Raw genomic sequence first — 10455 nt, 5'->3', positions numbered from 1 at the left:
TGTACAGAAGGGAGGAGCCGTATGAGATGAAAACCTCATGTACGGTTTTGGAACGGAGATTTTGTTGAATAGAATGAACGACCGTAACGGATGTTGGCTCAATCCGAAGGAAATTATGCGGAAGCTTTGCAAAATTATTATGAAGCTACGCGACTAGAAATCGATCCCTATGATCGAAGTTATATACTCTATAACATAGGCCTATATACACACAAGCAATGGAGAGCATACAAAGGCTTTGGAATATTATTTCCGGGCACTAGAACGAAACCCCTTCTTACCGCAAGCTTTTAATAATATGGCCGTGATCTGTCATTACGTGCGACTATCTCCACTATAGAAAGAAAAAAAAAAAAGAGAGGATCAAATTTTCTAGTAAATACTAGAAAAAAAGGGCTTTCTACATAGGGATCGTAAAAACAACGATTTTTCCCTATCAGCTGTAGGAAGGAAGGACACTTCACGAGAATCAAAAAACGAAGAAAGTATGGCCTATACTACTACTCTATGGATAAAGTTTCTCAAATTGATAGAGAAAGCACCGTAAAGATCAATTAGTGAGCGACTGGGTCGATACAACTAAAAAAAACTGCTTACTTATCCCATGATATGGGGCAAAATTTAGGAATCCGCTTATGTAATAGAGCCGATCCACTAAGGGATTAAGCAGCGGTGTAGTATCAGATCCCAAAGATAGTAAGTTCTTTTTTCTTTCTTATGGAAAAAAGTCTTTTTCAAGGATTCTATAGAGATTTCATATATGAAACCGGGATAGTTACCTCTCAGAAAATTTGAACGAAGGCTCTATATCTATCTATGCTTCATTCTTCTGAAGGTGGGAAAAAAGATCAAACTGATTATTGATAAAAATTAGGGTTTGAAACTTAGGTAATTAATTTCTTCTGCTTAACCCAAGAACAAATTGGATCGATTTTTGATAAATCGAATTCAGTTAAGATAGGGGAAATTCAGATAGCAATTTCTGAGCCGTATGAGGTAGGAAACTCTCAAGTACGGTTCTAAGGGAAGGAACTTCCTATTCCGACCGAGGAGAACAGGCCATTCTACAGGGTGATTCGGAAATTGCGGAAGCTTGGTTTGATCAAGCTGCTGAATATTGGAAACAAGCTATAGCGCTTACTCCGGGAAATTATATTGAAGCACAGAACTGGTTGAAGATTACGAAGCGCTTTGAATTTGAATAAGACCATGCTCCTTCTTTTTCATAAAATGGGTGGTTTGGTTGTTGATCCATTAATCAAATAAATTAGGTCGTAAGATCGAATCAAGAATTTCATTATATCCATTTCTTATACCTTCTATTTTATATGATATTTCATAAGAATAAACCATAGGGATAGGGTCTAGAATAGAAGTAATAAAGTGAATAAAAAGAGGGGGCAATCTAAATATTGCTAATATATTAGGACCATCTTATTAATAATTCTAATGAGTTATCTTGGAATTTAGAATCAAATAAAAAACCCTATATTATGCTCAAGGAAAGTAGATATAGATAGGAGCTTATGCCCTCAAAAAAAATACACTAGTTTCTTAAATTAAAAATAAAAAAGATTTTTTTCTTACGTCGAGAAATATTTGTTTTTCAAGATAAACAATGTCCGTTAGGCACCTAATCTTTATGTCATAATAGACCCGAACACTTGCCTCGGATTGACTTCAATATATAATTGCTCCAGTGAATAACTAAAAAAAAAATAGAAGGATGGTAGATAGTAAAGAAAAGAACTAATCACAATATCTATCTTTCAAAATCTATCTTTCAAAATCTATCTTTCAAAATATATATCTTTCAAAGATTCACTAAAAAGACAGTTGGCGGGTCTCTTTGTATGTCTTGTCCGGAAAGAGGAGGACTTAATGATTATTCGTTCGCCGGAACCAGAAGTAAAAATTGTTGTGGATAGGGATCCTGTAAAAACATCTTTTGAGGAATGGGCCAGACCCGGCCATTTCTCAAGAACACTAGCTAAGGGCCCTGATACTACCACTTGGATCTGGAACCTACATGCTGATGCTCACGATTTCGATAGTCATACTGGTGATTTGGAGGAGATTTCTCGAAAAGTCTTTAGTGCTCATTTCGGGCAACTTTCCATTATCTTTCTTTGGTTGAGTGGCATGTACTTTCATGGCGCCCGTTTTTCCAATTATGAAGCATGGCTAAGTGATCCTACTCACATTGGACCCAGTGCTCAGGTAGTTTGGCCTATAGTAGGGCAAGAAATATTGAATGGTGATGTAGGCGGGGGTTTCCGAGGAATCCAAATAACCTCTGGTTTTTTTCAGCTTTGGCGAGCATCTGGAATAACTAGTGAATTACAACTCTATTGTACTGCAATTGGTGCATTGATTTTTGCAGCGTTAATGCTTTTTGCTGGTTGGTTCCATTATCACAAAGCCGCTCCCAAATTGGCCTGGTTCCAAGATGTAGAATCCATGTTGAATCACCACTTAGCGGGATTATTAGGACTTGGGTCTCTTTCTTGGGCGGGGCACCAAATTCATGTATCTTTACCAATTAACCAATTTCTTGACGCTGGGGTGGATCCTAAAGAGATACCACTTCCTCATGAATTTATCTTGAATCGGGACCTTTTGGCTCAACTTTATCCTAGTTTTGCCGAAGGAGCAACCCCTTTTTTCACTTTAAATTGGTCCAAATACGCAGAATTTCTGACTTTCGCGGAGGACTAGATCCAGTAACCGGTGGTCTCTGGCTGACCGATATTGCGCACCATCATTTTAGCTATTGCTATTCTTTTCCTAATCGCAGGTCATATGTATAGGACCAATTGGGGTATTGGCCATGGACTTAAAGATATTTTGGAGGCTCACAAGGGCCCATTTACAGGACAAGGCCATAAGGGTCTTTATGAAATCTTAACAACGTCATGGCATGCTCAATTATCTCTTAACCTAGCTATGCTAGGCTCCTACAACCATTGTTGTAGCTCATCATATGTATTCTATGCCTCCCTATCCATACCTAGCTACTGACTATGGTACACAACTTTCCTTGTTCACACACCACATGTGGATTGGCGGATTTCTAATAGTCGGTGCTGCTGCACATGCAGCAATTTTTTATGGTAAGAGACTATGATCCAACTACTCGATACAACGATCTATTAGATCGCGTCCTTAGACACCGCGATGCAATCATATCCCACCTTAACTGGGTATGTATATTTCTAGGTTTTCACAGTTTTGGCTTGTACATTCATAATGATACCATGAGTGCTTTAGGCCGTCCACAAGATATGTTTTCGGATACTGCCAATACAATTACAACCTATCTTTGCTCAATGGGTACAAAATATCCATGCTACTGCGCCTGGCGTAACAGCTCCTGGTGCAACAACAAGTACTAGCTTAACGTGGGGAGGCGGCGAGTTAGTAGCAGTAGGTGGCAAAGTGGCTTTGTTACCTATTCCATTAGGAACCGCAGATTTTTTAGTCCATCACATTCATGCATTTACCATACATGTGACTGTATTAATACTTTTGAAAGGTGTTTTATTTGCTCGGAGTTCCCGTTTGATACCGATAAAGCAAATCTAGGTTTTCGCTTTCCTTGCGATGGGCCTGGCCGAGGGGGAACATGTCAAGTATCCGCCTGGGATCATGTTTTCTTAGGTTTATTCTGGATGTACAAAGCAATTTCGGTAGTCATTTTCCATTTCAGTTGGAAAATGCAGTCGGATGTTTGGGGTACTATAAGTGATCAAGGGGTGGTAACTCATATTACAGGGGGAAACTTTGCACAGAGTTCCATTACGATTAATGGGTGGCTTCGAGATTTCTTGTGGGCACAGGCATCGCAAGTCATTCAGTCTTATGGTTCTTCATTATCTGCATATGGTCTTTTTTTCTTAGGTGCTCATTTTGTCTGGGCCTTCAGTTTAATGTTTTTATTCAGCGGCCGTGGTTATTGGCAAGAACTCATTGAATCTATCGTTTGGGCTCATAACAAATTAAAAGTTGCTCTGCTACTCAGCCTAGAGCCTTGAGCATTATACAAGGACGCGCTTGTAGGAGTAACCCATTACCTTCTGGTGGAATTGCCACGACATGGGCATTCTTCTTAGCGAGAATTATTGCAGTAGGATAGTGGCTAGGAGATTTGAAAGGCATTATGGAATTAAGATTTCCCAGGTTTAGCCAAGGCTTAGCTCAGGACCCCACTACTCGTCGTATTTGGTTTGGTATTGCTACCGCACATGATTTCGAAAGTCATGATGATATTACTGAAGAACGTCTTTATCAGAACATTTTTGCTTCTCACTTTGGCAATTAGCAATAATCTTTCTATGGACGTCCCGGAAATCTGTTTCATGTAGCTTGGCAAGGAAATTTTGAATCATGGATACAGGATCCTTTACACGTAAGGACCTATTGCTCATGCGATTTGGGATCCTCATTTTGGTCAACCCGCTGTGGAAGCCTTTACTCGAGGAGGTGCTGCTGGTCCAGTGAATATTGCTTATTCTGGAGTTTATCAGTGGTGGTATACAATAGGATTACGCACCAATGAGGACTCTTTATACTGGAGCTCTTTTTCTATTATTTCTTTCTACGCTGTCCTTAATAGCGGGTTGGTTACATCTACAACCCAAATGGAAACCAAGCCTTTCGTGGTTCCAAAAACGCGGAATCTCGTCTCAATCATCATTTGTCAGGACTTTTCGGGGTAGTTCTTTGGCTTGGACAGGACATTTAGTTCATGTTGCTATTCCCGCATCCAGGGGGGAGTACGTTCGATGGAATAATTTCTTAGATGTATTACCCTATCCCCAGGGGTTGGGACCCCTTTTGACGGGTCAATGGAATCTTTATGCCCAAAAACCCTGATTCGAGTAATCATTTATTTGGTACCGCTCAAGGAGCGGGAACTGCCATTCTAACTCTTCTTGGGGGATTCCATCCACAAACACAAAGTTTGTGGCTGACCGATATGGCTCACCATCATTTAGCAATTGCATTTATTTTTCTCATTGCCGGTCACATGTATCGAACTACTTCGGAATTGGGCACAGTATTAAAGATCTTTTAGAAGCGCATACTCCTCCGGGGGTCGATTAGGGCGTGGGCATAAGGGCCTTTATGACACAATCAACAATTCGATTCATTTTCAGTTAGGTCTTGCTCTAGCTTCTTTAGGGGTTATTACTTCCTTAGTAGCTCAACATATGTACTCTTTACCTCCTTATGCATTCATAGCACAAGACTTTACTACTCAAGCTGCTTTATATACTCATCACCAATATATTGCAGGGTTCATCATGACAGGGGCTTTTGCTCATGGAGCTATTTTTTTCATTAGGGATTACAATCCGGAACAGAATGAGGATAATGTATTGCAAGAATGTTAGACCATAAAGAAGCTATCATATCTCATTTAAGTTGGGCTAGCCTCTTTCTAGGATTCCATACCTTGGGCCTTTATGTTCATAACGACGTCATGCTTGCTTTTGGTACTCCAGAAAAGCAAATCTTGATCGAACCTATATTTGCCGCAATGGATACAATCTGCTCATGCAAGACGACATATGGGTTCGATATACTCTTATCTTCAACGAATGGCCCCGCTTTCAATGCGGGTCGAAGCCTATGGTTGCCCGGATGGTTGAATGCTGTTAATGAGAATAGTAATTCGCTTTTCTTAACAATAGGACCTGGGGATTTCTTGGTTCATCATGCTATTGCTCTAGGTTTGCATACAACTACATTGATTTAGTAAAGGGCGCTTTAGATGCACGCGGTTCCAAATTAATGCAGATAAAAAGGATTTTGGATATAGTTTTCTTGTGACGGCCCAGGGCGCGGCAGGTACTTGTGATATTTCTGCTTGGGACGCATTTTATTTGGCAGTTTTCTGGATGTTAACTTACCATTGGGTGGGGTTACTTTTTATTGGCATTGGAAACATATCACATTATGGCAGGGCAACGTTTCACAATTTAATGAATCCTCCACTTATTTGATGGGATGGTTTAGAGATTACCTATGGTTTAAACTCTTCACAACTTATCAATGGATATAATCCTTTTGGGATGAATAGTTTATCGGTATGGGCGTGGATGTTCTTATTTGGACATCTTGTTTGGGCTACTGGATTTATGTTCTTAATTTCCTGGCGGGGGTATTGGCAGGAATTAATTGAGACTTTAGCATGGGCTCATGAACGCACACCTTGTAGCTAATTTAATTCGCTGGAGAGATAAGCCCGTGGCTCTTTCCATTGTGCAAGCAAGATTGGTTGGATTAGCTCACTTTTCCGTGGGTTATATATTCACTTATGCAGCTTTCTTGATTGCCTCAACATCAGGCAAGTTGGTTAATTTAGTTTGTTTTTTTGTGTACTGTAGCAGCACCTAGTTCATTACTCTTGATAGAGAGGGAGGATCTGCCTTTTTAGATTTCTTTTTCTATTTATTTTTCCATCTAGGATTAGAACCGTATACTTGGTAATAATAGCACGACACATTATGGCAAAAAAAGTTTGATTCAGAGGGAGAAGAAGCGGCAGAAATTAGAACAGAAATATCATTTGATTCGTCAATCTTTAAAAAAAAAGATAAGAAGCAAAGTTTCTCCCTTTGAGTTTGAGTGAAAAAACGAAAATGCGAGAAAAATTTGCAATCCCTACCAGCGGTAATAGTGCACCTACACGCCTTCATCGACGTTGTTTTTTGACCGGAAGACCTAGAGCTAACTATCGACATTTTGGGCTATCCGGACACGTACTTCGAGAAATGGTTTATGAATGTTTGTTACCGGGTGCAACAAGATCCAGTTGGTAAGGATAAAATACCCTTTCGTATTTGTATGGATTTCTGGAATTGATAATCATAGAGAGCCCTCTTTACCATTCTGTATAAATGGACTATTCTATTTGTATAGATAATTGGTAGAGGGGCGTATCCAACCCTCTTTTATCCACTAGTTACCCCTCTTTAGTTTAAGAGTATAGAGCAGTTTGGTAGCTCATAAGGCTCATAACCTTGGGGTTGCGGGTTCGATTCCCACTACCGCCTCCATACTCCTTCTTTATGATATATGCATGATATAATATATACATCATGCATTTGTATCTGGATTTTTTGATTTCCTAAAAGAGTTTTGGTCTAACAGTTTTTTCTCGGAAGAAGCAAAAAAATAAAAGAAAGAATAAAATATGAAAGAAAAGCGTCCATTGTCTAATGGATAGGACAGAGGTCTTCTAAACTTTGGTATAGGTTCAAATCCTATTGGACGCAATCTTATTTCTATCTATTCTTTAAATAACTATACTAAACTAAAAACAAAGAAAACTTTTTTGGCATGATTCAAATGAAAAAGCTTCTCAACGATTCCTATTCTACTAACAAGAGTAGACATGCAAAATTTATTTGTTACTGAAGAGAAAACCGTTCCAGCTGTTCCTGAATAGCTTCCTTCAAAAGGATTTCCGCTTGCTCGGTGAATGTCTTGCTAGAAGATATAATTTCTTGGAATTGAGGTTTAGTATCTTTTAGATGTTTACGTAACTCATCCAGAAATTTATTTACCTGTTCAATTTCTAACGAATCAAGATATCCTCTTGGTTCCGGTATAAATAGTAGCTATCTGCTCTTCCACTGGGAGAGGATTTGGCCTGGGATTGTTTAAGCAATTCCCTTAATCGTCGACCCCTTGCCAATTGATTCTGACTTGTTTTTATCGAGAGCAGAGGCGAATTGTGCAAAGGCTTGTAACTCTGCGAATTGCGCTAGTTCCAATTTTGATTTGCCAGCTACTTGTTTCATGGCTTTAATTTGAGCCGCGGATCCTACTCTGGAAACAGAAATACCCACATTAATAGCGGGTCGAATTCCGGCATTGAATAGATCCGCAGATAAGAATATTTGTCCATCTGTAATGGAGATTTACATTAGTAGGAATATAGGCGGAAACGTCTCCAGATTGAGTCTCAACTATTGGTAAAGCGGTCATACTTCCTTCGCCTAAAAGAGAATTTAATTTAGCGGCTCTTTCTAAAAGGCGTGAATGCAAATAAAAAACATCCCCTGGATAAGCCTCACGTCCGGGAGGTCTTCTTAATAGAAGGGACATTTGGCGATAAGCTTGTGCCTGTTTGGAGAGATCATCATAAATTATTAAAGTATGCCGTTTCGCGGTACATAAAATACTCAGCCAGGGCTGCTCCCGTATAAGGAGCGAGGTATTGTAATGTAGCAGGTGAATCCGCCATTTCAGCTACTACAATAGTGTATTCCATGGCCCCCTCCTCATGGAAAGTAGTTACTACTTGAGCTACGGAGGATGCTCTTTGACCGATAGCTACATAAACACATATTACACCTTGCCCTTTTTGATTGAGAATTGTATCTGTGGCTACTGCTGTTTTGCCAGTCTGTCTGTCCCCAATAATTAACTCTCGCTGACCGCGCCCTATAGGGATCATCGAATCGATAGCAATAAGCCCTGTTTGAAGAGGTTCGTATACGGAACGCCTGGAAATTATACTTGGAGCAGGAGATTCAATTAGCGAGATTCGGAAGCTATAATTTCGCCTTTCCCATCAATAGGTTTAGCCAGAGCATTTACAACACGACCCAAGTAAGCCTCACTCACGGGTATCTGAGCAATTCTTCCTGTTGCTTTTACAAAACTTCCCTCTTGTATCATCAACCCATCGCCCATTAATACAATCCCAACATTTTTGGATTCCAAATTCAGAGCAATACCCCTAGTACCTCTGCAAATTCGACTAATTCACCTGACATTATTTCACCAAGACCTATAATACGAGCAATCCCATCCCCCACTTGAACTACGCGACCTATATTCTCAATCCCTACTTTCCTATTATATTGTTCAATACGTTCGCGGAGAATTTTATGAATTTCGTCGACTCGAAGGGTTGCCATTAGTGTTTCTTGACTCTTTTTTCGGAAGCAAGGGGAAAAAATAATGCCTAAATTCTAAACGAAAGTAGAAGTTCAAGGCCTAATTAATTTAATTATTTCTTCCATTCCAGGGACCCGAGAATGCCATATTAGCACGAATCGTACGGAAATGTAACTCGGTATTCAAACAACTATTCAGAGTTCCTAGAGCTCCTTGTACGGGCCTGTTGGAAAACCCGCTGTCGGACCTGATTCATTGCCCTTTGTTTTTCAAAATCAAGGGTTTCGTTTTTAGACTTTTCCATTGTTCCAAACTAATAGAAGTAGCATTAATCAAATTTGCTTTTTCTCGTTCTATCTCAGAGTATCCATTCATTCGATACTCATCCGCTTCTAGTTCGACTTCTGTAATCGAATCCGAGCTTTTTCGAGTTGCTCAATGGTCCCTCTACGCAATTCTTCTGAATTTCGAATAGTACTCAAGATCCTCTGTTTTCGATTATCTAATAAATCTTTTAATGAAAGGTAGATTATTTTGTAAGTTTACAACTTTTATGATCTCTTCCCGAACCAAACATGAATCTTTCGGATTCATTTGGCTCTCACGCTCCTTTTTTTTTTTCTATAGCTATTTCCATATCTTTTTTTTAAGTAATGAGCCTATCCTCTATCTTCTTTTTTATGTTTATATTTCAATATACCGAAACCTATATAAGACTAGATAAAGTATTAAGAGGACTCTTCCGCCTAGATAAAAAATATCATGGTCAGCAAAGTTGTTTCTTTATTTTTATTTGCCCTCTAGTTAATAATTTCAATTTCATTAAGAATAACTAACTAAATAAATGGAAAATGAAAATTAATAGAATTCTTTTTTATTTTTTTTTTCTTCAAATCCAAAAATTTCTCTTTTTTATACATAGGTCGTCGATTCGGCATTGGTTAAAAAAGGCAGGGTGCCCCCTTTTTTTTCTAGTAAATAGTTCAAACCATTTTATCGATATGAGTGTTCTATATCAGATAAATTTACATTAGCTATTTCCGTTTAAATTGGTACTAATACTAAAATAGTTGTAGAAAGAGTACCTCTTTTTGCCTGGACTTCAAGCAGTTTAGCTTTAACCGTGTTAATGGTCTCACATTCTTGGTTTATAGAGAATCAAAGTTGATTTACCAATGAGTCGCCGAAATGCTATGGTTCTTCCATATGATTTCTGATTTATTTCAGAAGTAATTCGTCGAGATCGTGCACCCTTTTCTTATTTATCGAAAAATACTAAAAATATTATAAAGTGCAGCCGATAGATCCAATCTATTCTTGAAATAGACAACTCGCACACACTCCCTTTCCAAAAAAAATCAAAAACACCAACCACTACAGTTAGATTTATTAGATTTGTTGCTAAAATATCGGTATTAAGCCCGAAACTGCCAGCGGATGGCAGGTGAGCTAAAAAAACGAAGAATGGGTTACATTTTTCATATGCTCTCCTCTTATAGATAGGACGAACAAAGAACAAAGTTTTCGATCACTTACTTC

The sequence above is a fragment of the Triticum urartu genome, unplaced genomic scaffold, assembly GCF_056163025.1.
Source record: "Triticum urartu cultivar PI428250 unplaced genomic scaffold, HENAU_Tu73 scaffold2, whole genome shotgun sequence".
Classification (NCBI taxonomy): domain Eukaryota; kingdom Viridiplantae; phylum Streptophyta; class Magnoliopsida; order Poales; family Poaceae; genus Triticum; species Triticum urartu.
This window is presented reverse-complemented; position numbering follows the sequence as displayed.